The following is a 26,797-nucleotide window of genomic DNA, read 5'->3' on the forward strand; positions in this document are numbered from 1 at the left end:
TGTAAGGAGTGGATATCTTAATTTAAGATGCACTTTTGTACACAAATGCATATTCATTGCCACATACATAAAAAATCAGAATCATAGTTCAAATTTTAAGAAGAACATTCTTTGAAAAAAATTAAACTCAGATACATTTATTTTAATCATCGTTGTTCATTTTCAGGATGTAGACAAGGCTACCGAACATTTTACTGCCCATTGTCATTACTAATGCTGCATGTTTAGCTGACAGGAGCAAAACTCTGAACATTGCTTTCTTCTTGGCTCCAGGGTTATATGTTTGCTTTTGATGCAACACCTCGCCAAGGCTTACTAAGAACTGACAAAATCCGATCTGTGATTGGCAAATAGTTTATTTTTTCTTTTTTTAGGGTGTGTTTATGTGCAGAAAAAACAAAAAACCCAAAATAAGTGGCAAATTAAAATTTTATTAACTCGGTCCAGGATGCACTCCAGTCCCTGCGCTGCCCACCAGTCGCAGAAAGCCTCAAGCGTACCGGCAGACACCGCGTGCTCCCTCTCCAGGGAGAATTCCGCGGAAGAGAGGCAGACAGTCGGAGCGACCACCCCCACGGGTCACGTCTAACCTGGACCTGTGGATAGCCATCTTGGACAGGCCCAGGAGCAGGCCCACGAGGACGTCCACCGACCTGCCCGCCTCCCCCCTCACCGGGCGGCCAAAGATCAGGAGCGTGGGACTGAAGTGCAGCCAGAAATTGAGGAGCAACCCCGTTAAATAGTCAAACAGGGGCTGCAGCCTCCCACTCCCTGTGAACAAATGAAACACGGACTCGTCCAGGCCGCAGAAATTGCAGGCGGCCTGGGAGTCCGTGAGATGGCGTAACCGCCTATTGGTCGCGACTGCTCCATGCAAAACTCTCCACCCCAGATCCCCAATGGCACACGGGAGGATCCCCGAGTAGAGAGCCCTCCACTGGGGACCCCCGCCGGACGGCAGGATGGTACGCCAACGCATGTCCCGGCGAGAGACGAGTGCGACGAAGTGGAGAGTGTGCAGGAGCAGCCCTTACAGGAAATCCCTCTGCGCAGAGTGAAATGGCACGGAGGGAGTTTGCGAGAGACGGCTCAAGTTGTGAGACACAGCCCCCCAAGGGAGGTTTCGGGGCCTGACACCAATGAGGAATTCCGTCCAAACGGGGGTCAGCTCGGGGGATGGCTCCACACACTTGAGCCTCCTCCACACCCGAGTGGAGTCAGGGCCGAGTGCCACTTTCAACGCCCGGATGGCGGCGGCCGCGAGCCGGACACGCCGCTAGGACATCCGTGCTGCCAGTGTCCCCGGCGCCAACCAGCCCGCCCCTCCGCCATCCAGGACGTCCCTGACTCTGGTTACCTTACCGGACAGGGCCTACCGCGCCATCAGCCGCGAGCCGCCGAAACCAACACCGCGGAGGAACGGATTCCTGAGCAGCGGCTCCTGCAGGACGGCCCCACCCCCGACGGGAGAGAGCACCGGCAGGAGGCAACCATATTTCAGATCCTGGTAAAAGACAGGCAGCTCCCGCAAAGACGTGCGGCCGCCCGGCAACGTGATAAACAGGAGCTGCGTGTCGTAGTTCAGGCCGTGAAGCCGGCGGAAGAAATACGTCACCAGCGCACGCCATCTAGGAGGGTCCTCAACGTACAGGTATCGCTGCAGGGTCCGAAGGCGGAAAATCGCCACCTGGGTGCGGACACACACCAGCCCCTGACCGCCCTCCCTAAGCTGGAGACTAAGGACCGCAGCAGCGAACCAGTGCATCCTTTTGGCCCAGAGGAAGTCGACGAGCTTCTTCTGAATCTTGGCGACAAACTCAGGAGGAGGCATCAAATTGACCAACCGGTACCACAACATCGCGGCCACCAGCTGGTTTATGACCAGCACTCGACCCCTGTAGGATAACACTCGGAGCAGTCCTGACAGGCTCCCTAGGCGAGCAGTGACTTTGGCCTCCAGCTCTTGCCAGTTCGCCGGCCAGGCTTCCTCGGCAGGGCTAAGGTAGAGTCCCAGGTACCGGAGGTACGTGATGCTCCAGGCAAAAGGCCGTAGCTCCTCCGGCAGGGAGTCCACCCGCCACTGACCCATCAGGAGTCCGGAACATTTCTCCCAGTTGATCCTTGCGGAGGACGCGGCAGAGTACACCTTTTGGCAGTTGCGCATCCTCTGCAAGTCAACGGGATCCGTGACCATGAGGAGCACGCCGAAGGCGTAAGTCAAAAGGACGGCCTCCACGCCCGGCTCGCGCAGAGCCAGTCCCGACAACCTCTTCCGCAAGAGGCGCAGGAAAGGCTCCACGCAGACGGTGTATAATTGGCCGGACATGGGGCATCCCTGACGCACTCCTCTCCCGAAACGAAGGGGCGCCGTCAAGGATCCGTTAACCTCAATCAGACACTCTGCGGCATCGTACAGAAGTCAGATCTTGGCAACGAAATGCGACCCGAACCCGAAAGCACGCAGAGTCCCGAATAAGTACTCGTGATCCACCCTGTCGAGCACCTTCTCCTGATCCAGGGAAAGGAAGGCGACCGACAGACCAGCCCTCTGGGGATGGTGAATCAAGTCCCGGACCAGGTGGATGTTATCATGGATTCTCTGGCCCGGGACCGTATAGGACTGGTCGGGGTGGATCATGTGGGCCAGCACGGTGCCAAGGCGAGCAGACATCGCCCTGGCGAAGGCCTTATAATCCGTGCTGAGGAGGGAGACCGGGTGCCAGTTTTAAGGTGATGGAGATCCCCCTTCTTTGGCAGCAGGACGCCGACCGCCCTGCACCACGAAAGTGGCATCTCCCCGGTCGCCAGACTTTCCCCCAGGACCCGCGGGTAGTCGCCCCCCAGGACGTCCCAGAAGGCCCTGAGGAACTCCATGGTCAGCCTGTCCAGCCCCGGGGATATCCCCCTTGAGAGCTGGTGGAGGGCACCGGTCAGCTCCGCCAGACTTAGCGGAGCGTCCAGCCGGTCGGCGCCCTCCGGGCCGACCTTCGGCAGGTCCTCCCACAAAACTCTGCGCGCTTCCTCACTGGACGGATCCGGAGAGAACAGAGCCTCATAGTAGGACCGTGCCCGGGCCCTGACTCCCTCCGGGTCCGAGAAGAGGGACCCGTCGTTGGCCAGCAGCGTAAGGAGCTGCTTACGGACCCCCCCGCTGCTTTTCCAGCGAGTAGAAGATGGGGGAGCTGCGGTCCAGGTCCTGAAGGAGCTGGAGCCGCAACCTCACGTACGCTCCTCAGGACCCGACCAGTTGCAGGTCCTTCAGAGCGCCCTTCTTCTCTTCGTACGCCCATCGCAGGGCCGGATCCTGGGTGGCTTGACTGAGACGGGACTCCAGGTCAAGCACCTCCTGCTCCAACCGCCTGACCTCGGACTCCCGCCTCTTGGTCGACCCCCTCACATACTCTTGACAGAAGAGACGGACGTGAGCTTTGCCCACGTCCCACCATAGTCTCAAGGAGGAGAAGCCTCCCTGCTTCCTTCCCCAGTTGGTCCAGAATCGACGGAACGAGTCCCGGAACCGCGCGTCCTCCAGCAGCTGGTTGTTAAAGTGCCAGTACCCGGACCCCGCCCGAGCGCGGAGCAGAGTAAGCTCCATCTACACCAGGTGATGGTCCGAGCACGACACCAGCCGTATGGAGGCCGACGGGACATAGGAGGCGTACACCCGCGAAACGTACAGGCGGTCAATTCTGGAGCGCAAATAGTATTGCCAAGATAGTCTTGAGATTTGAACCCAAATAAGAATGCAGAGGAATTATCTGAACTATTCTAATATTCTCAAGGACAAAGGAATCATTGTCCAGTGATACAGGTCTTAGAAAAGTCAGACTAATCCAAAAAAGAAAGTTGATATTTTGCCAAGGTTTCGGTAATGTTGGAGTTTTTCCAGGAAGTACATCACTTGGACTTGGCAAACCTATTTCAAAGTCTTTTTGGGTCACCTTTTTCTCAGGCAAGATGTAACAAAGGCAGACAGTGATCGTAAGAGACAGTTTTTCTCTTTATACTAATTGACAACAAGTGCGCTCTGGTTAGATACAGCAAATCATGTTACTTGCTCGTTAACTTGCAACATGTAAATGCTGAGTGACATATATTCTTCTCAGTGTTAGTTTTATGAAAAACTAGAAGAGAGCAAACAGGTAAACAAGACCAGCAGAAATCAATAATAGAGAACACCTGCTGTTCCCATTCATGTGAATGTTGGCCAAACAGAACAGTTAAGACCTTGTTAAAAGTCAGTTATGAGAAACTCTTGCATTGTTGTGCTGGGCTGCTGATGGGGATGGGGTAGAAGGAAGGGTGACCTCACATTCAGACTTGTGAGTTAGTCATACAGAGGAAAGGCAACAATTTAAGGCACCATTGGCATAGCTGATACTTACATTGTTTAAAATTAAACTAAATATAGCACTGTTCAACAACAGTGGATAATTTAGATGCATTTAATAAAAAGTCACTATAAAACTAAAATAATGAAATGACAGTATTTTAGTGGACAAGATGTGCAGTTTTTATGTGTGCAATTTACTTTACTAAAATTGAACTGAAATATAATTCTACAAGAATAAGAAACTATTTATTAGAAATAAAAATGTCGTTCAGTAATTTAACACAATCGGTATAAGATTGTGAACGGGCTTGATCGGGTGGATACGGTAAGGATGTTCCCAAGGATGGGTGAAACTAGAACGAGTGGGCATAATCTTAGAATAAGGGGCTGCTCTTTCAAAACTGAGATGAGGAGAAACTTCTTCACTCAGAGGGTAGTAGGTCTGTGGAATTTGCTGCCCCAGGAAGCTGTGGAAGTTACATCATTAAATAAATTTAAAACAGAAATCGACAGTTTCCTAGAAGTAAAGGGAATTAGGGGTTACGGGGAGCGGGCAGGAAATTGGACATGAATTTAGATTTGAGGTTAGGATCAGATCAGCCATGATCTTATTGAATGGCGGAGCAGGCTCGAGGGGCCGATTGGCCTACTCCTGCTCCCATTTCTTATGTTCTTATGTTCTTATGAACAAGCCCCTTCACAATCTTATATGTTTCAATAAGATCGCCTCTCATTCTTCTGAACTCCAATGAGTAGAGTCCCAATCTACTCAACCTCTCCTCATATGTCCGCCCCCTCATCCCCGGGATTAACCGAGTGAACCTTCTTTGTACTGCCTCGAGAGCAAGTATGTCTTTCCTTAAGTATGGACACCAAAACTGTATGCAGTATTCCAGGTGCGGTCTCACCAATACCTTATATAACTGCAGCAATACCTCCCTGTTTTTATATTCTATCCCCCGAGCAATAAAAGCCAACATTCCGTTGGCCTTCTTGATCACCTGCTGCACCTGCATACTAACTTTTTGATCTTCTTGCACTAGGACCCCCAGATCCCTTTGTACTGCAGTACTTTCCAGTTTCTTGCCATTAAGATAATAACTTGCTCTCTGATTTTTTCTGCCAAAGTGCATAACCTCACATTTTCCAATATTGTATTGCATCTGCCAAATCTCCGCCCACTCACTCAGCCTGTCTATATCCCCTTGTAGGTTTTTTATGTCCTCCTCACTCTCTACTTTCCCTCCCATCTTTGTATCATCTGCAAACTTTGATATGTTACACTCGGTCCCCTCCTCCAAATCGTTAATATAGATTGTAAAGAGTTGGGGACCCAGCACCGACCCCTGCGGAACACCACTGGCTACTGGTTGCCAGTCCGAGAATGAACCATTTATCCCAACTCTCTGCTTCCTGTTAGATAACCAATCCTCCACCCATGCCAGAATATTCATCTTCAGCCAGAAGTGCCGAGTGGATGATCCATCTCAGCCTCCTCCCGATATCCCCACCATCACGGAAGCCAGTCTTCGGCCAATTCGATTCACTCCACGTGATATCAAGAAACGGCTGAGTGCACTGGATATAGCAAAGGCTATGGGCCCCGACAACATCCCAGCTGTAGTGCTGAAGACTTGTGCTCCAGAACTAGCTGCACCTCTAGCCAAGCTGTTCCAGTACAGCTACAACACTGGCATCTACCCGACAATGTGGAAAATTGCCCAGGTATGTCCTGTCCACAAAAAGCAGGACAAATCCAATCCGGCCAATTACCGCCCCATCAGTCTACTCTCAATCATCAGCAAAGTGATGGAAGGTGTCGTCGACAGTGCTATCAAGCGGCACTTACTCACCAATAACCTGCTCACCGATGCTCAGTTTGGGTTCCGCCAGGACCACTCGGCTCCAGACCTCATTACAGCCTTGGTCCAAACATGGACAAAAGAGCTGAATTCCAGAGGTGAGGTGAGAGTGACTGCCCTTGACATCAAGGCAGCATTTGACCGAGTGTGGCACCAAGGAGCCCTAGTAAAATTGAAGTCCATGGGAATCAGGGGGAAAACTCTCCAGTGGCTGGAGTCATACCTAGCACAAAGGAAGAAGGTAGTTGTTGTTGGAGGCCAATCATCTCAGCCCCAGGGCATTGCTGCAGGAGTTCCTCAGGGCAGTGTCCTAGGCCCAACCATCTTCAGCTGCTTCATCAATGACCTTCCCTCCATCATAAGGTCAGAAATGGGGATGTTCGCTGATGACTGCACAGTGTTCAGTTCCATTCGCAACCCCTCAGATAATGAAGCAGTCCGTGCCCGCATGCAGCAAGACCTGGACAACATCCAGGCTTGGGCTCATAAGTGGCAAGTAACATTCGCACCAGATAAGTGCCAGGCAATGACCATCTCCAACAAGAGAAAGTCTAACCACCTCCCCTTGACATTCAACGGCATTACCATCGCCGAATCCCCCACCATCAACATCCTGCGGGTCACCATTGACCAGAAACTGAACTGGACCAGCCATATAAATACTGTGGCTACGAGAGCAGGTCAGAGGCTGGGTGTTCTGCGGCGAGTGACTCCCCAAAGCCTTTCCACCATCTACAAGGCACAAGTCAGGAGTGTGATGGAATACTCTCCACTTGCCTGGATGAGTGCAGCTCCAACAACACTCAAGAAGCTCGACACCATCCAAGATAAAGCAGCCCGCTTGATTGGCACCCCATCCATCACCCTAAACATTCACTCCCTTCACCACCGGCGCACTGTGGCTGCAGTGTGTACCATCCACAGAATGCACTGCAGCAACTCGCCAAGGCTTCTTCGACAGCACCTCCCAAACCCGCGACCTCTACCACCTAGAAGGACAAGAGCAGCAGGCACATGGGAACAACACCACCTGCACGTTCCCCTCCAAGTCACACACCATCCCGACTTGGAAATATATCGCCGTTCCTTCATCGTCGCTGGGTCAAAATCCTGGAACTCCCTTCCTAACAGCACTGTGGGAGAACCGTCACCACACGGACTGCAGCGGTTCAAGAAAGCGGCTCACCACCACCTTCTCGAGGGCAATTAGGGATGGGCAATAAATGCTGGCCTCGCCAGCGACGCCCACATCCCGTGAACGAATTAAAAAAAAAAAATTACCCCCAATCCAGTGATTCTTTATCTTGAGCAATAATCTTTTATGTGGCACCTTGTCGAATGCCTTCTGGAAGTCTAAATACACTATGTCCACTGGTTCCCCTTTATCCACCCTGTACGTTATGTCCTCAAAGAACTCAAGTAAATTTGTCAGACATGACTTCCCCTTCGTAAAGCCATGCTGACTTTGTCCTATTAAATTATGTTTATCCAAATGTTCCGCTACTGTCTCCTTAATAATAGACTCCAAAATTTTACCCACCACAGATGTTAGGCTAACTGGTCTATAATTTCCAGCCTTCTGCCTACTACCCTTTTTAAATAAGGGTGTTACATTAGCAGTTTTCCAATCTGCCGGGACCTTTGCCGAGTCCAGAGAATTGTGGAAAATTATTACCAAAGCATCCACAATCCCTACTGCCACTTCCCTCAAGACCCTAGGATGTAAGCCATCAGGTGCAGGGGATTTATCCGCCTTCAGTCCCATTAATTTACTGAGTACCAATTCCTTTGTAGTTTTAATCGTATTTAGCTCCTCACCCCCAAAACCGTTGTTATTACAGCAAAATCCAGCCCAATATACATTTCCATCCATATTAAATTATATTTTTTATTAAAACTAAATCTGTAAATATTTACTCTATTGTGGTAAAATTATTTTTGATTGAACAATTAAAAATATAAAATTGGTTTCTCCTTTACATTAGTTTTTTGTGTTCTTAGAACAATGGGGTAGAAATCGCTCAGAGTGGCGAGCCAACACTCCTCGCCACTCCATAGTTTTATACTAACCCCACAAAATTACTTCGGGCACTTCCTCAAATAGGACCGGAGAAGAACCCAGCGTCAGTTAAGGTGAAGCTAGGACCCTGGGAGAAGCGAGAGGATTGATCTCTCCCCTCAATCAATCAGATCGCAGCATTATTGACAGCTGCGTTCACTGTCTCTGCAGGCTTGCCACATTAAACCAGGAAGTGAAAAGTAAAACATTTTAAAACAATGTAAAAACAGTTATAGACAGCTAAAAAGGAGAGGGTAAGAAATAATGGAATTAAATAAAAGAGACAGAAGGGAAAAGTAAAAATGTTTTAATTTTAAAAAAAATTAACAACAAAAATCTATTAAAATAAGGAGTAATGAGACTCCACATTTTTAAAAGTTAATTTTTAGTTGTTTGGCAGTCATTAAAACTTAGTTTAGACCTGTATTTTTAAGCGTACCTGTTTGGTGTTGTAATTAGTTACTTTCCAGCTGGGCAGATAAGCAAGTTTGCACTTTTTCAATGATTTCCCTGATTGCAGGTGCGATGTCCCTTTAATTCAAAGCTGTCATATCACTGGCGAACCACTAGGAGCAAGTTTCAGATTTCCGCATTTCACTGCGCATGTGCGAATTCTCCTCCATTCTACCACTAACAACGGCGAGCACTGTTGAGCTCTCTGTTATTTCGCAAGCAATTTCTGCCCCATTAAATATTAGTTCACTCGAACAAATCCGTGTAGAAATAAAGTGTACATCTTTAAAAATGTGGGACCACAAACATATTATTATTATTGATTCATAATTCGGTTTTACATTTTCAGAATTTGATTCCATAGGCAGTTTAAGATTGTTGGAATTTTGTTCCCATATTGGAAACATTCTTAAATACATCAGATCCTACACATTATTGAATGAAGTGTTCAGCAAAAGAAAGAAAGACTTACATTTATATAAAGCCTTTCACAACTTCAGGACGTCCCAAAGCGCTGTACAGCCAATGAAGTACTTTTGAAGTGTTGTTGCTGTTGTAATGTAGGAAACATAGCAGCCAATTTGCACACAGCAAGGTCCCACAAATAACAATGTGATAATGACCAGATAATCTGTTTTAGTGACGTTGGTTGAGAGATAAATATTTTACATCCACCTGAGGGAACAGACAGCACCTCGGTTTAATGTCTCATCCAAAAGATGCCACCTCCAACAGTGCAGCATTCCCTTAGTACTGCACTGGAGTACCAGTTTAGATTGTGTGCTCAAGTTTCCAGAGTTGAATTTAAACCCACAATCTTCTGACTCCAGAGGTAAGAGTGGTACCAACTGAGCCACAGCTGACACCTTTTTAAAACACCAAATGGCTATGTTCACCATAGCTACACACAGTGATGAGGCATCAGTTCACTTTCACAGTATTCAGTGTCTTTCATGTTATAAATAAGTGCAAAGCTATGGGATAAGCTAGCACAGCATGGATATTTTATGTATTAAAGTTTAGTGAAAATAGAATTTGCAACTATTACAATTTCATAAACAGTCCAAGATGTGACTCAGATATAACATGAAATTGAAAAATTAATTTCTGATTGCTTTACAGTGTTTAATACTTTTCAACATCAGCTCAAGGATCTCAATTTCATTATTTGTTCAATAGTAAAAGTTGTAACATTTACTGTAACATTTAGAACATGTGCATCACTGGCCCTATCTGTGACGAAAAAGATCTTATCACCACACGTGCATGGAGGATATGATGCACTTGTTAACTCAGCGCCATTAAACACTAGGTCATTAGGTCAGTATTGACCTAAATGCTACTACCGTTTTAATTAACTTGAGGTCCTCTTTTTCAAATTGGAACCTGCACTACAATCAGTTAAAGCATCTTTTTGTTAACAATACTTATGGAATGGTTAACTCCCCATTCTAAACCTCAAGTAGTAACTGATTCATTGTAAGAAGATAAAGACAGAACTCAATAGTGGGTGGACAACTGTGGTGTCTTATCTTTTCCTGAAAAGACTGAGTCGATAACCATGTCAAGAAAGCTTGATCATGATGTTGCTCACCTACCTTCACTCAATAATGTTATCAAGATCTCCTTAATTATAAAGTTTTAGCTCTTTGCTTTCTAATCACTTCCAAGCTGCACTAAGATGAACAGGAAAAAGTTGGTCGAGGAGTGGGAATCCTCAAAAAAGCTCAACAATACTTGTCTCAGTTGGCAACTTTGGTGTCCTAAACAAAACTATATTAATCGAATTAGGAAAGAAGCCTGACTTGACAAGTTGTGATGAGAACCCATGTCTTGCTGTTGGATTCAGTGTAGTTCACAGCTATTAAAGACCAGCTAACTGGGTAAGGATGGCCTACTGTCTGCCAGAGACCACCTTCTTGAGTTGCTCTTGCTTATGTAAGATCCATGTGTTATGCCAAATAAAAGAACTTTAGCTGCGCTTCAATATTACACATTTTTCCACAAAGTCCGCACAGAATGCCAGCAATCAAGCTTTACAGACCATTTTTCCTCCTTATAGAATGCTTTCCTACTCGGAGTTGTCAACCAGAATGCTGTCATTTGTACAACAATGTGTATTTATATACCACCCTTAGCCTTTTATTAAAATGTCCCAAGGCACTTCATAGAGACATAATTTTTTTTAATGGACATGGAGATATTGAGGGGGTTGACCAAAAGTTTGGTCAAAGAGTTGTGTTTTAAGGAGGAGAGGGATTTGGAGAGGCAGCAAGGTTTAAAGAAGTATTCCAGAGCTTGGGGCCTAGGCAGCTAAAGGTACAGACACCAATGGTGGGGTGAAGCACAAGAGGCCAGAGCCAGATGAATGGAAAGTTTGGGGATGGGTTGAAGGGTTGGAGGAAGTTACAGAAGTTTGGAAGGGTGAGATCATGAAGGGATTTAAACAGGTTAATAAGAATTCTAAACTTGAAGCGTTTGGTCACCGAGAGCCAAAAAAGGTCAGTGAGTATAGGGATAATGGGCTCGATTTTCGCACCCACGATCGGGTACTTTCGTGGCGGGGGGGCTGCGAAAATCGGGGATTCTCGGGGCGGGTCTGGAGCCCGGCTCCAACCCGCCCACTTCTGGGTTCCCCAGTGACGCGCTGACATGCGCGCGCAGCCTCCACATGTGGGACTCCCGCCAGCAATTAACGTCGGCGGGGTGCCACTTAAAGTACTTAAACAGGTACTTCAGGTCATTTACAGACCTGATTGACCTGATATTTTAGGAGGGGTAGGATTTTGAAATTAACTGAGACTGTTTCCCGTACTGGGGGAAACACTCCCAGTTCAAATGGACGTGTTGCAGCCATCAGCCTGTGGCAGCTGTAAAGGTCCATTTGACAGATGTGGGGGGAGACCCTCACTCATTGCAGGAGGCCACTCTGTCACTTTGGACAAAGATTGACCTCCACCACCCTCCCCCTAACAATAAAATTCACAAATTTGCACACTTACCCTGGGGTCCAGACACATTTACCAACCTTGCGGACCCCCTCAAATGTACATCTACCAGATGGGGGCCGCCGTAGCTGCAGTCATGACCTCCTCAGAGGGCAAACAGCATCACCAGCCTCGCCGGCCACGCCGTCCACCTCTGACACGTGGAGCTCCACCACACAGTGCTGTGACACATCCACCTGCACAGCAGGAGGGAGGGCAACCGCAGAGAGAGATGCGTCGCAGAGGGCACTACCCTCGCCACAGGGTCTACAGACTGAGGCTCAGCTTCCTGGACCTCTCTGAGCAGCAGTGCACACGGAGGCTCAGAGTCACTCGACATGTAGTCGTGGACATCTGCAGCCTCTTTCATGTTCAGGTGCTCCCGGCTGGCCCGAGCACCATCTTCTTACCTGTCGCTGTCAAAGTCACCACTGCCCTCAACAACTTCTCCTCCGCATCCATCCAGGGTGCCACCGGGGACATCGCCGACCTCTCTCAGTCGTCTGCACAAAAGAGCCCTGCAAGTACACCTACATCCACTTTGCAGTGACACAATGGGTGGCATCAGTGGTGGGTCTTCATAGTGATCCTCAGGAAAGGGCATTATTGCATAAACCAGACAAGATTCGCGAAGACGTGGCAGTAGTGGTGCCAATATAATCTGTAATGTGAGTTGGTCAGAAATTCAATATAAGTAACAACCATGACAAAACCTCAAACACCCTTGTGCATCCCCTTCATGCTCACGACACGTTTGCCTTACAGGGCATGCATCACATATGTGCAGTGGGAACATACTGCAGTCGGAACATACTACTGAAAGAGATGCATGAGAGGGTGAGTATGAGATAGAACCATGAGATTGTATGAGGATTGGGTTGAGTGGTAGTGGCGGGATGAGTACTGGCGAGGTGAGTAAGTGCGGGTAAGATGAGGATGACCTTTGAGTGGGTGTGAGGGGTGATATGATAGAGTAGTGTTGGCAGTGCAGAAGGAGATGTGGGGTGGGGGCAGTGATGTGGCAGATGGAGTGTAGAGGAATGAGTAAGTGTACTCACTTCGGCTGACCTACTTAGGTGATTGAAGCGCCTCCTGCACTGTATGCAGGTGCACGATATGTTGGTGGTGCTGGTGGCCTCCTCTGCCAGCTCGAGCCAAGCCTTCTTGGTGGCAGAGGCAGGCCATTTCCTCCCGCCCACCGGGGGGAAGATCTCTGTCCTCCCCCTCATCCTCACCCCATCCAATAAGACCTGGAGTGAGGCATCATTAAACCTGGGAGCAGCCTTTCCCCTGGGCTGCTCCATGCTGTAATTTTTCCTATTTTCTGCAGCATCAGTCAGTGGAGGACTGCCCCTTTAAATAGGGCTCCTCCAGCTGACAGACCTTGCTGCGCATGCGCAGTCCGCCCGCTGCGCAGCTTTCCAGCGCGAAACCCGGAAGCACAGGTAAGTGGCTCCAATTAGCCTGCGATTCTGCTGATTTCACCGGGCGCGTTACCCAGCGCCCAGTCGATCCCCTGCTGAGAACCCGCCGCCCTGTTAATATCGAGCCCAATGGGTCAGGAGGACTTAGTGCGGGATAGGGTATGGGCAACAGAGTTTTGGATTAGCTGAAGTTTATGGAGGGTGGACGATGGGACATTGACTAGAAAACAATTCAAATACTTGAGTTTAGATGCTTGTTTCAGCAGCAGATGAAGTGAAGCAGGGGCGGAGGTCGGTGATGATACGCAGGTGGTAGTAGACGTTCTCTGTGATGGAAAGGATATAGGGTCAGAAGTTCAACTCATGGTCAAACAGGACACTGAGGCTGTGAACATTCTGGCTAGGAAAGGGGATGGAATTTGTGGCAAGGATATGGAATTTTTGGTGGGGCCAAATACAATGGTTTCGATCTTCCCGTTGTTTAGCTGGAGGAAACTGCAGTTCAGCCAAGACTGGATGTTGGACAAGCAGTTTGACAACACTAATGCAGTGAAGAGGTGGTGGAGAGGTAGAAGTGGGTGTTATTAGTGTATATGTGAAAGCTGATCCCATGCCTGCAGATGATGTTGCAAAGCGGCAGATCATGTAGATGAGGAAGAGGAGGGTGCCAAGGGTATGTCCTTGAGGGACTTTGGAGGTAAAAGTACAGGGGCACAAAGAGGAGCCATTGCTGGAGATGCTACAATCAGATAGGTGACAGTGGAACTGCGAGGGAAGTCCCACTGAGCTGGACAATGGAGGAATGGTGTTGGAGGTGGATGGTGTGGTCAACTGTGTCAAAGGTTACAGAGAGGTCAAGAAGGCATAATGCACCCATGGCCACAGTCACAGATAATATTTATGACTTTGGTTAGGGCTGTTCTTGTGCTATGGCCAGGAAGAAATCTGATTGGAGAGATTCAAACAGGATGTTGTAAGAAAGATGAACATGGATTTGGCAGGCAATGACACATTCAAGGACTTGAGAGGAAAAGGTCTGAAATGGGTTGGTATTTTGTAAGAACAGAAGGGTCAAGGGTGGGTTTTTTGAGGAGGGGGTGATGACTGGGAGGGGGACAGTGCCTAAGGAGAGGGAACCAGGGAGGAAAGGAAATTTGAGAGCAGAAATTTAAGTGTAGATTTAGCTTCTCGTTTGCTAAGACAAGATTATAGGAGCATGCATTAGAACATGGAAAAGCCCTGATCTCAGTAATCATAAGATAAACTTATTTTTCCTTTCTTTTAGTTCTTTATGCTTATCAAGGTGAGTAGGGATGTCAAGCATTGCTCTGGTATGGTTGCCAAGGTGCCAGCTGTTCTCCTATACCTTGTCTAAATAGTTAGTATTCATGTGTGAACCTAAGCAATGCGTTTCTGAAGACTATTTGATTGTAGGGTCATTAAAGCCCAATTCTGCCTTCACCAGATGCTGATATGCACACTTTCCAGAAGTGGGAAATTTGTGACAGCCAGAAATATTTTGCCAGTTAGGCTTGCACATGTATTTAAAAAACATTTAAATGGATTCTGCTCTCTTGTTCTTTCACTTTGCTCAAAAATAGAAAACCGGTGCAAATTTTTCTGCAAGAGCTGGAGGGGTTTTTTGATCGGATGTATGATCAGAGACAGAGTGCGTGGAATTCAAATGAAGATTGTAAGGCATCAACGCCTGAGCATATATTCTGGTACATACGTGTCAACCATCGGCTTATTGTGCTGACAGTTAACATTTACGGTATTGCGTCTGCTTGTCAACATTTTCTGACAAACATTTCTGACATAAGATGAAAAGCAATCAATCTAGCTACATTAAAAATTTTATGTCTATATGCACTTCTTGTCTACAAAATCTTGCTGTTTTTGTCAATTTTGCCCATTATAAATTCCTATGTCACATTTAGAATGGAAACAACCCAGATAAACTGTCACACTGTAATTACCCCATCCTGCCAGGGGTGGTGCTTTATTGCCTCAGTTTTGCATCTCAGCTCCTCAGCCTGTACTTCAGAAAAACTCCTATTCTCCAACCAACTCTATTTTCCTGCTTCCCAAATTCCTGTAACTTTTACTATTTAACTATAAATTATCATATGTAATTGAAGTGTTATTCAAAATAAGAACAGAATGTCTGACCAAAAATTGGGGATAGAATTACATCTGTGCACTCAGATTTAATTATCCCCTGTCCTCTAACATCACTTCACTTGAAGACCAAACAACGCCACTAGAGATCGACTAGTGATATATTACAATTAGTATGTGTGTCACATGCTCCGTTTTAAAGCTAGATAGACATCGCCTATTGATTTTCCAATGTTAAGATGACAACATTTGGGCATCACAATTCCCTGTCGTGCCTCGAGGTGGTCCCTCGACACAATTTCCCATTGCTAAGTGAACAACTATTAGCTGTCCTTTTCATGCCAGCAAATCAAGCTCAACCACGAGATGGAGCTGCAAAAGCCTGTACAGCTCCCCCTCGGCTCAAGCACCATTATGCACTCTCAGAACTTCCACAGCTCAACCAACTTTACAGCCTTCCTGCCTGGATAGAAAAAGCCGGTTTAATTTTTTTTTATTAAGTAGCGCATTTTTATTTTTTATTTATTATTTATTCTACATCGCCTCTTTCATTATTTTAGAAGGTGCCTAATCAATGGTACATTAGCATTGGCGAGTGCAAGACAACAAGGCAGCTTTGCATGCGAATAATGGCATGATACCTTTGGATGGGGCAATGCAGGAAGACAGCAACACCATCAACAGCACCAGCAGGACTTCAGCTAAGCTTGAATGACAGACTGTACTCTCCAACTCAGCATGGGAAATGTCAGAGGAGATTGGACTCGTATATTTTAAGTTTGAGATACAAAAAATAACAATTTTATTTCCTAAATGCTAGATGACATGGAAGGGCTGTGAAAATTTTTTTGGTTAAGAATAAAGCAATATCACACATTGTGGCAGGAGGTGGGTGGAGGCTGAAGATTTCTCAGGTGGCAAGTTCAACCATGCGATGAGCTCAAGCAGCGGAATAGAGGGAGGGAGATCTGTTAGCCAAGTTGGCGCATGCTGCCTTTACATCTGATTATATAACGATATTGGCGCTGGGAGAAGATCACCTGCTAACCCTCACAGCTGAGGGATGGTGGATGGGGGAAAGCGGTTTAAAAATAAAATGTATTTCTATATATTTTTTCAGTTTTGCAGAGTTGTGTCTGCATGTCAGCATTTGTTGACAAAATTCGGCGCTTTCTGAGCTGTCTTCCAAGGTCGACACAGAATGCATCCTGCATGTTCGTGTACCAGAGCTTGTGTGCAAGCATGGTCATGTGGGTTACATGCTGGTTCCTGATACAATAACACCTGGGGGCATGTAACTACTTTAAACCTTTAGTAGGAGGTAGACTGTGGTTCCTGATTGTATAAATTGTACTGGCGAAAATAAGTGATACAAAAATATATTAAAGGCAGATATGCAGTGGAGATTACATTGAAGAGAATGATGTAAAATGTGCATCAGGGAGGTTTTACATACATGTCAGCCATAAGTGTTGCTCTAAGCATAAGGGGGAATGCCAATATCTTGGTGATCATGTGACTGGAACCACCGACTAGTCTTTGCACTGCATCTCCTGAGGCTAGTGAATAGGATTCTCTTTGAGGCCTGTATGCCCTCGGTATTTAAGTATGAAGTGGTCATTTCTTTCCATAGGAAGGGGGTCTCAGTGAGCAGGAAAACTACAAGGAATCTTGCGGATAGTATTTTGGGTTTACATGGCATGCACAGTAGATGCTTTGGAATCCTGCAGAGTAATCAGAAAAGAACAGGCAGCATTTTGCTCCTGTAAGAAATGCATAAGGCAGGTTATAGTTTTATACAAGATCACAGAGTGCCATGACGTTCAGAGGAAACTTACTCACAATGATTTCATTAATTTTAGTAAAGCTTTTGATTTAGTGTCTCTAGTGTCTCAGTTGTCTTCTTGACAAAGCTGGAAACAATGGAAGTACGTGACCAAATTTTGACTTTTATCCAGGATGTCTACAATAGCTCCAAAATATGTGGGAGGGCAAATGGGAGACTCAGTAAACCTGTCTCTCTTAAAAGGGGAGTGAGGAAACCGTGTCCACTATCAAGCATCCTGTTCAATGTCTTCATAAATGATGTGTTAGATAGCATTGTTACAGAATGCCTGTTCTGGACATTTCTAAAAGAATTCTGGTGTCCCTTTTTATAGATGATATGTGTTGTTGCCAAATTCACCTAGTGATCTGGTGCATTCTACACTCTATCTTGAGCAATGGGCTTACAAGTGGGATATGAAGGAGGGTGCCCCCAATTGTGGAATTATAGCTTAAGGACAGCTTGAGAGGGAATCTTGAAAGTGCCACCTATCTCAAGGTTTGAGTGGTTGCAACCTTCAGCCTGGGCACAATCTTTCAGGACTACACTGAGAATGGGCAAAGGGCACTTTGGTGTTTATCACCATTCTTCAATGACAGCAGAGTCCGAATGCATATTAACCTTGTGGCGTATATAAGGCTTCTTCAAGCACTTCTCCTGTATGGTTGAGTGCTCCTAGGCATGTAAAGGAAGGGCTTCCATTGACCCTTGTATGAGATGCAGGACCACTTATTATTTACTTTATTCAACAATAATACCTGTATACATTAGGCCTGCTGCTATACTTGATATGTATTCACTTCCAATGGTAAAAAAATCAAGAGTCAATTATAATTTCTAACAATGATTTTGATATGAATTTAAAATATCTGGCATCAAAGGCAGAATCACTGTAGACTCCAAAAAGCTGGAACACTTCCCGTGGGGAGAAATTACCTAGACCCCCCCCCCCCCCATTTTCAATACTCACATCTCCCTTCAGAAATATTTTAATTCAGCACTGCAAAAATTTCAGTTACATGTACTGTAGCTGTTCGCTGCACTCCAAGTGATTGAATATTGAGTATGCAGCTTAAGTTACGGTAAGCTCAAGTTCCACTGCACTCTTTGTTTAACTACTTGTTTCACATGTCATGGACAAAACCTTTGGCGTTTGGTTTTCAAAGAAAACAAAAGGGTCAAATTGCAAAATATGATCCTTAAAACAATGGTAAAAATTCTGGAATCCCACATAATAAATATAAAATTTAACTTATTCAGAAACCTTAAAGCACTGGCCCTGATGTTAGACCTATATCCAGCACTGTTTCTGAGTTGTTGATTATTTTTTGAATCATCAGCGTTCTTGAAGCTATTTGTCAGATTTTGTGAGTTCCCTAGGTTGCCGTATATGCCAAGATTGCAGTAATTTACACTTCAGAAGTGTGTTTTGCACGACTATATTTTAAAAAGGGTTCAGTTCAGTAGTGTGCAGCAGTTAATTTCCATAATGCTACACCTAATTATAGAGTACTCTTAGGAGGGGTCAAATCATTGTTACACACCCAATTAGTATTGGTGTTTTGATCTGCAATTTTGAGATTGAAGAGAATTTGGGCTTAACGCCGAATGGTGAATGCAGTTCTCCAGGTCATTCTCAACGTGAGCCTGTCAGAAGCTGTTGTTAATTATACCACAAGGGGAGAACTTTAGAAACCAAAAGATATTGCTGGAGTCGTCGTTATTTGACTGTTGGTGTCATTAAAACTAAGGAAGAATTTTTCTATACAAGAAAAGCTGAGAGAACGAAGGGCTCTTTCAGAAAATATAATGAAAATGTTGCCTTGTGCTTATCATATTGCCAAGCTCTTACGCTCCTCCATATTTTTTAAACATTTACTACTTAAGTGGTGAACAAATATCCATGTACAAGTCTTGTTTGGTGTGACATTTCTGTATCTGAATAGACTGAAGACCTAGTAGAAATCCCTTACAAGTTCCAGTACACAATTTAGCATAGCTGGATTAACTATTAGACTCAAGCCATGTCAGCCTCTGGAAGGGCAACGTGTGTAAGAAGTGTACTTCCTGGTTGTGAGGAACAAGGCTCACTCATAAGAAATGCGATACAACATCTCAAAGAGAAAACAATATAAAAGCCCAAATTGTAATACCCTGGCTAATTTTCTTTTCTCCCTAACTCACAAATACAAAGGCCATGTAGCTCTCTTATCACTGCCCTGGCTGCAGCCATCTAATTCAGCAGAGACCTTTAGGAAAATAACCTAGTAAATAGCAGTCAATATGGTTTTAGGAGATCCTGCCCTCTTGTCTTAACTTTGTGATCTTCAGTTATCCAGCTTGACCTCAATTGCTCCAGTACAATATCTCTGTGTGTTATTCCGTAATTTGATAATCATATTCATGGTCAGAGCTCATCACTAACTGGTTAATTAACAGAGGTAAGATCACCCCATGTTAACACCAATTTTCAAGACATTAACATAGATATGTTTGGCAAAAACTAGCTATGATTTGCAAAAACTCTTCAATATTATCGTCCAGATAAAGTATAGCAGTCTTCTGTCTTCAATAATTAAAATTCTAGACTAGCAATCCCATTTATCAGGAAATCTGACACGTGGCTATTTATCAAAGATTTATTTTGCATGAAACACTTGAACCTAGAAATGACTGTTGGTGATATTGGAAGACAATTGCTTAACAAGTTCATATGACATTCCTTTGCCCTTTTTAAGTGATAAATGGGCAAATGCCCGCATTAAATTAGCAAAGAGAAATATCAGAGGAATGGGTTAAGTATGTACTAATATTGCCAATAGTAGTTTTAATGTTGCATTCATGCTAATTTACAGCATATAAAAAACACAGCTCTTAGCAAAACACCAGATGGTTCCTTCATATGGAACACATTTTATAATTGTCTCGAACCACTGCAGAATCCATTCAATTTATGGAGCAAACGGTCTACTTTTTCAGCAAGTACAGCTCAAATGGGAAACAGAATTTACAAGTGGCAATTGTATGCTTGGACATTTTGCCTACGGCCAAAAGAACAGATTCTGAAGGTTCACACCCAAAATTAAATGTCCTATATGCCAACATATGGTAGATCTAGAAACCAATGTTATTCATTCATTAATAAATATTTGTTACTTTAATATGTGCATAATGATTTAAGGAGTTTAACAGTATTTATTCCATGGAAAGTGAATAGTATTTGAAGCATCAACATTTCCATACAAAAAGACATTCTGGTCAGCTTTCAAAAAAATTATTCATGCTTCTGGACAACACAATCTTAGGGTTAGGCCAGTCTATACAGATAAAAGGAACACTTATTCCATCCTGAGCATTGCCTTTGCATGTATTTAAATCTTGTCACAGCCCAAATACATTGAAATGATTGGGTAATGCTGTAACAGTCATGCCTATTTTTCTTCCTTGCTTTAGGGTGGTGCTGTAACTTTCCGCAGCCTGCTACAACAAACACATAACAGACACGCCGGCCTAGAAATTGATTCAGGCCCATTTTCGGGTCCAAAATAGACGAAGCACTCGGAGCTCGGCCAGAAGTCAGAGGCTTGAGGCTCACCCGAAATTGGACCTCAGGCTTCATCAGCGTTATTCTGGCAAGCTGCACGCACCAATCAGGCATCCAGAGGCAGCTCGCCGGTTGTATCCCTGCCAATTGGGACCAACTGTGGTGAGAACGAGAGAAGGAACAATCCCGTGCATCAGTGACTTTCAGGTGTATTGTGGAGCCAGGAGGAGCAGCACTTCTGCCCTTCCTGGCTTCACATGAAGGTAAATAATTTTTTAAAAAAGTACCCTTTTGTTGGCAGCCGCTGCTTAGGCCACAGCAAGCGCAGGAAAACTGGAAAAGAGCACGCCCACCGCATGCTGTGCTCAGTGCTGACCAATTAGCCTATGCAAGGGGCCTAATGCCTGCTTAAGACAGCCAACAGGGTGCCTGAATATCGTCCAAGGTGATCACAGCATCTCACGTGTTTCAAATGTCTTTTGGGGCAGGACATAGCCCTGCAAAATTGGTTATTTTTTGCCTCCATTTTACACAAAAAAATCGGGCGAAACGAGGTCCATTTTCCCAGCCGTCATTTCCTGACTGACTGTCAGCAAGAACATGGAAGATTCGTTAGGCTTTGTTTAAAAAAAGATAAAGAAAGCTAATTATTTCCTGCTAGTTTTCTGACCTTCAGGAGGAGCTAGGGATTTACAGCAGCTGCCAATATACAGAAAAAGAAACAATTACCTTCTAAGTGATCTCTGGATGTACCTATTCACAGCTATTAGACCTTATGACCTTAAAGGTACACAGTTCCAGAAAAATACATTGTGCATTAAATAGCGTAACGCTCCTATCCTTATAAAACAACACCATGGGAAATAGTATATGATACAAAAATTAATGTAGGTTTAGTTTCAGGATCAATTATTAAACTGGCAAAGATACAAATAATGTGACGAAGTTAATTCAGCTGGTTATGCTGCCCTAATTGATGCAGCGAGAAACTGGAGAAAGAGAAACAAAAAAAGCAAGAGAAAAAGAGAGAGAGAAAGAAAGATGCAGTCACATTCTCAAGCTGTCCTAAAGAGCTTTACAGCCAATGAAGTACTTTTGAAGTATAGTCATTATTGTTACGTAAGGCAACCATTTTGCACACAGCAAGGTCCCACAAACATCAATGCGATAATGACCAGTTAATTTGTTTTGGTGTTGATCGAGGGATAAATGTTGGCCAGGACACAGGAAATACTCCCCTGACCTTCCTCAAGTGGTGCCTTGGAATTTTTTGTGTCCACCTGAGAAGTTTAACATCTCATCTGAAAGACAATGCAGTACTACAACAATGCAGTACTCCCTTGGTATGACACTGAAATGCAGTACTGAACAGAAACGAGGACCACAAAGGCTCCAGGTCCAAACATTGCTCTGTGCTTTAATTTGCAGATTTCAGCCAGGCCGTGGTTATGAGCCCAATAATCACCCTCATCACCGGTAGGTTAGGGATGGGAAAGGTCAGCGTGAGTTTCTACTCTTGATCCCCATCTAGTGACACCTGCTGGAAGTGCATCATTACAGACATCGGGGAGGGGGACCAGGAGTGGGGACTGTACTCCCAATTCCAGGATTCACACATGAATAATGGCCACTTTGATAAGGCAGCGGAGCACCAAAAACATCTCTGGAACTGTGCTCCAAGTGGGCACTGCCATCCAGGGGAAGCAGGAGAGGGGAGGAAATTAGTGAAAATAGTAAATAAGTAAGCCGGTTACATTCACATTAACTATGCTCATAGGATCAGGGTTATGCTATCAGGGAAGACTGTACATTAGAAAAATGTTCTTCCTCCACATTTTTTTTTGTTTCAAAAATATACTTTTGTCATAAAATTTGTAAAGGTACATACAGTACAATTCAAGTATCACACTTCAAACAATACAATACAGGTCATACAATTTGCAATGGTACATACAGTACAGTTCAAAAATCACAATACAAATGATACAGTTTTTAAATTTCAAAATATACTTTATTTCATAGAACTTAAAGATACACACAGTTCAATCTAAATATCGCAATTTCAAACCAGCACAATACAGTTACACATCATACATGGTAGACTTAACTTCCATTAGAGAAATTGTTTCATTGCTAACTCTTTTGAAACCAAGATGGATAAATCTCACATTAAGGTGATCATGGTCAGTGATGATCAGGTTCACTGTGGAACAGTATGATACCAAACCTGTTGGAATCTGGTAATGCCAACTGATCACGATACAATAAGTAGATTGTAATGATAAATTAACGTCCTGGAGATTTGCTCAAATACCTCTGGGTAATTTCTGTAGAGGAAGATATTTCATATAAAACTTCCAAGAAAATAAAATTGTAAGGAGAAAAAGTAAGTTGGGTAGAATCGTTGTATATGAATAAGTTGGGCCCGGCTTTCCGCTTGGTCATTGCGGAAGTGAGGTGGGTGGACAGCACTGCCCTCCTGACCTGGGTGTATTTCCTGCTTCCAGGTCATTGTCGTACAGCAGGCAGGTTTCCTGACCTCCACCAGGGAGTCACACCAGTATGGGTGCTGAAACGTGCTGCAGCAGGTCCTGGGGCACTGACACCATGAGGAGAAGGAAACGGCCAGCGCCCTGCCTGCATTAAAAACAGTTTTATATCTTTAAAATATCCAATTTTCTTCATGCATGCAGTGTTCTGAGAGCACTTGCACAGGCCCGTCTTCAAGTTCTGTACTGTCCCCCCCCCCCCCCCCCCCACTCCCGGCCCTTCCACCTACCTCTTAACCCAAGTCTAATAGGTGTCCACTACACTCACGGTTCAGTTTTCCATATTTACATATCTCATTGGTGGGCACAGTTCCTGGTGCTGGAACCGACCCATGAAAAGCAGTGGGGAGGCAGGGATGCAGCGATGTCCCCCTGCCCCCACCATCCCCCCAAGCTACTTTCCATCTCCAATCCCAGATCTGCTGAGAAATTGGGGGGCAGTGGTGGTGGGGTTTGAGGCAGAAGGCATAACCTAATGGCTAGAGCTCTTCTAAATGAAATGACATTGAACAATTTCAGGAGATTGAACAGTCTCAGCCCAGGTCCTGTAGAGCATAATTGAAACTTCAATCAATCAGTTACAATATAGAATGGCCATTGTATAATTAACATTGTAAAATTGTGTAGAATTCTGATATAGGTGTAAAAATATAATGGGCCAGATTTTGCTATGGCAGGGCATCTAACAGCATCTGCCGTTAGTTAGACTTGCCCTTGCATGTTTAGGTTTTTAAATTTTTTGCGTGGCAAGTTGCTGAAAGTGCGAGCTAATAATGTCACAGCGAGAGAAACAGGGCATCTGTGACCTGAGTAATCAGGGCAAGCAACTGGATATCTCCTTAACCATCAGATTGAAGGATTGGGAAATTAACATCGCAAAGACCGAGAAGGAAGTGTAAATTAGAGTGGGTGAATTCAAATCAGGTACAGAAAGAGAAATAAAGAGAGGGAAAGTAAGATTGGATTAAGAGAGAGAGAGAAAAAAAAGACAGAAAGGAAAAGTAAAAAAGACTTTTTTAAAAAATTTTAAATTTGATATTTTTAAAATCTCCAACATTTTAAACCTGATGGAATGAGACTCCAAACTTGTAATAGTTAATTTTCAGTGCCAGCGAGGTTGACTGGCAGTAATTAACATTTATCACGTTGTTAAAAAGGTACTTAGACTGAAATGGACAAGACGTAACTTTCTGTGGCGAGTTTAGTTCGTATCCACCATGCAAATACAGAAACTTCACGCCGTTCAATGCATTTCAATGGCCGCTCATGAGATTTAAATTCACCCACTAAGTTACCGCATTCTTTTTGGCAGCAACTTCCTTGAACAGCGAGTTCAAATAACATCAGCGTTCTTTCCCGGGCTGTGTGAGTGGTGAAAGGATCTCTAAGACCCCTCAGCCAATCAGCTTGAAGCAAGCCACGCTGCGAGAACCAGGAAGTGCAGTTCATAGACAAACAGCGCAGACTAAAAACCCGGATGTGCCCGATAAAGTATTATAAAATGACATAGAGAAATCGAAATAAAGAGAGGATAAGATTAAAATACTCAGATAAAAGAGACAGAAGGAAAAAGTAAAAAAGAATTTTAAATGTCCAAAAACTATTAAAATCAGGAGTAATAAGACTCCACATTTTTATAATTTCCTTTTTGTTCCAGAGAGGTTGGTTAGCAGTCATTAAGACTTACCACGCCATTAAAACTTAGTTTAGACTTAAAAAAACTGAACGTACCTGTTTTGTGGCGAGATTAGTTCATTTCCAGCTGGGCAGGAGAGCAAGTTGGCGCTGGTCCGTTGATTCCATTGATTGCAGCTGGTGATATCGCTTTATGGCGAAGCTGTCAGATCACCAACGAACCATGAAGAGCAAGTTCCAGATTTCCACGTTTGACTGCGTACGTGCGGTCGCCGGAACTTGCTCTTTAATTTCACCACTAACAACGGTGAGCGTTGTTGGGCTCACAGTTATTTTAAAAGCAATTTCTGGGCCATTGATTCTATTTACTTAGAAACTGCTGCATTTGCATCCATTGTAATGAAAGCAATTGGAACAAACCCACTCCTTTAGTTCCCTGCTTTACTTTCTGTTGCACCCTCAAAACTTTTATCTGGTCATTGCTGTTTGTCGGACATTGCTGTATGCAAATTGGCTGCCAGGTTTCCTACATAACAACAGTAACTACACTTCAAAAAGTACTTAATTGGCTGTGAACTGCTTTGGGACATCCCGAGGTTGTGAAAAGTGCAATATAAATGCAAGTCTTTCTTTCTTTTTACAAGGATGCTATTTAAAATGTCATTAACAGTAAAGTGGTATGTGTAACCTGAATAATTGATGTCACCTAAGTACTGACTACTAATGTAAATCAGTTTGTATGAAAGATAAATGATCAATGCAAGACTTTGTTCACTCAATACTAAGATCACACAGCCTGGAACTAGGACTATGAGACTACTGAGAAAGTGAACTTGACAACAGGTGATGTGACCGATGATTTATTTGCCTCTGCAACTAAAGTCATAAACAGAAGGTAGAGCCTGCTAACACTTATTAACTAAACAAGGTCATGTTAACATAACTAGAAAAGGAAGGAGAACCATTAGGCAAAATCAGAGTACCTTCAAAGTAGTGGGTGCCCCAAGTGCAATATTAGGCTGGAAATTGCTTTTAAAATAACAGTGAACCCAACAGCACTCACTGTTATTAGTGGCAAAATTGAAGAGCAAGTTCCAGCGACCGCACATGCGCAGTCAAACACGGAAATCCAGAACTTGCTCTTCCAGGCGCACCGGTGATCTGTCAGCTTTGCATTAAAGGGACCTCCCGACTGCAATCAATGGACCAGCGCCAACTTGCTGCACTTCCCAGCTGGAAACGAACTAACCTCGCCACAAAACAGGTACGCTGAGTTTTTTAGGTCTAAGCTAAGTTTTAACAGCGTGGTAAATATTAATGATTGCCAAGCAACCTCCCTGGCATTAAAAACTTTTTAAAATATGGAGACTCAATACTCCTGACTTTAATAGTTTTTGGATATTTAAAAAAAATGAATTAGCAAAAGAATTTTAATTTTTAATGGCTGACATTAAATCTAATGAGAGGTGAGCACTGCTGGTTAGCCGCTTAGAGCAATTTGCGGCTATGTCTTTGTATGACCAAAGAGAGTCACAGTTGTTGATCTATTTTGATACTTTAGAATATCGGTCAATGACAGCTTCAGCCTGGATACAGTTCTCAGACAGAATAGACAGGTGTTTCTGCGGCCGCAGGCGTGATTCCAGGATGGTATGTTGTCTCCCTGGTGCCAGGGTCAAGGATGTCACTGAGCGGCTGCAGAACATTCTGGGAGGGGGAGGGTGATCAGCCAGAGGTCATGGTCCATATCGGTACCAATTACATAGGCTGAAAGAGGGAAGAGGTTCTGCAGGCAGATTTTAAGGAGCTAGGAAAGAAATTAATAAGCAAGACCTCAAAGGTAGTAATCTCCGGATTATTCCTGGTGCCACGCACTAGTGAGTATAGAAATAGGAGGATAGTGCAGATGAATGTGTGGCTGGAGAGATGCTGCAGGAGGGAGGACTTTAGATTCCTGGGGCATTGGACCAGTTCTGGGGGAGGTGGGACCTGTACAAGCCAGACA

The 26,797-nt window shown here is 44.6% G+C and overlaps 1 protein-coding gene across 1 annotated transcript in view; it reads right to left on the minus strand.

Annotated features, from left to right (window-relative positions):
• The window catches only part of LOC137344429 (synaptotagmin-B), a 536,286-nt gene that overhangs the window by 469,635 nt on the left and 39,854 nt on the right, over positions 1-26,797 (minus strand). The window lies entirely within an intron of this gene.

Source organism: Heptranchias perlo, chromosome 27, assembly GCF_035084215.1.
Source record: "Heptranchias perlo isolate sHepPer1 chromosome 27, sHepPer1.hap1, whole genome shotgun sequence".
Lineage (NCBI taxonomy): Eukaryota > Metazoa > Chordata > Chondrichthyes > Hexanchiformes > Hexanchidae > Heptranchias > Heptranchias perlo.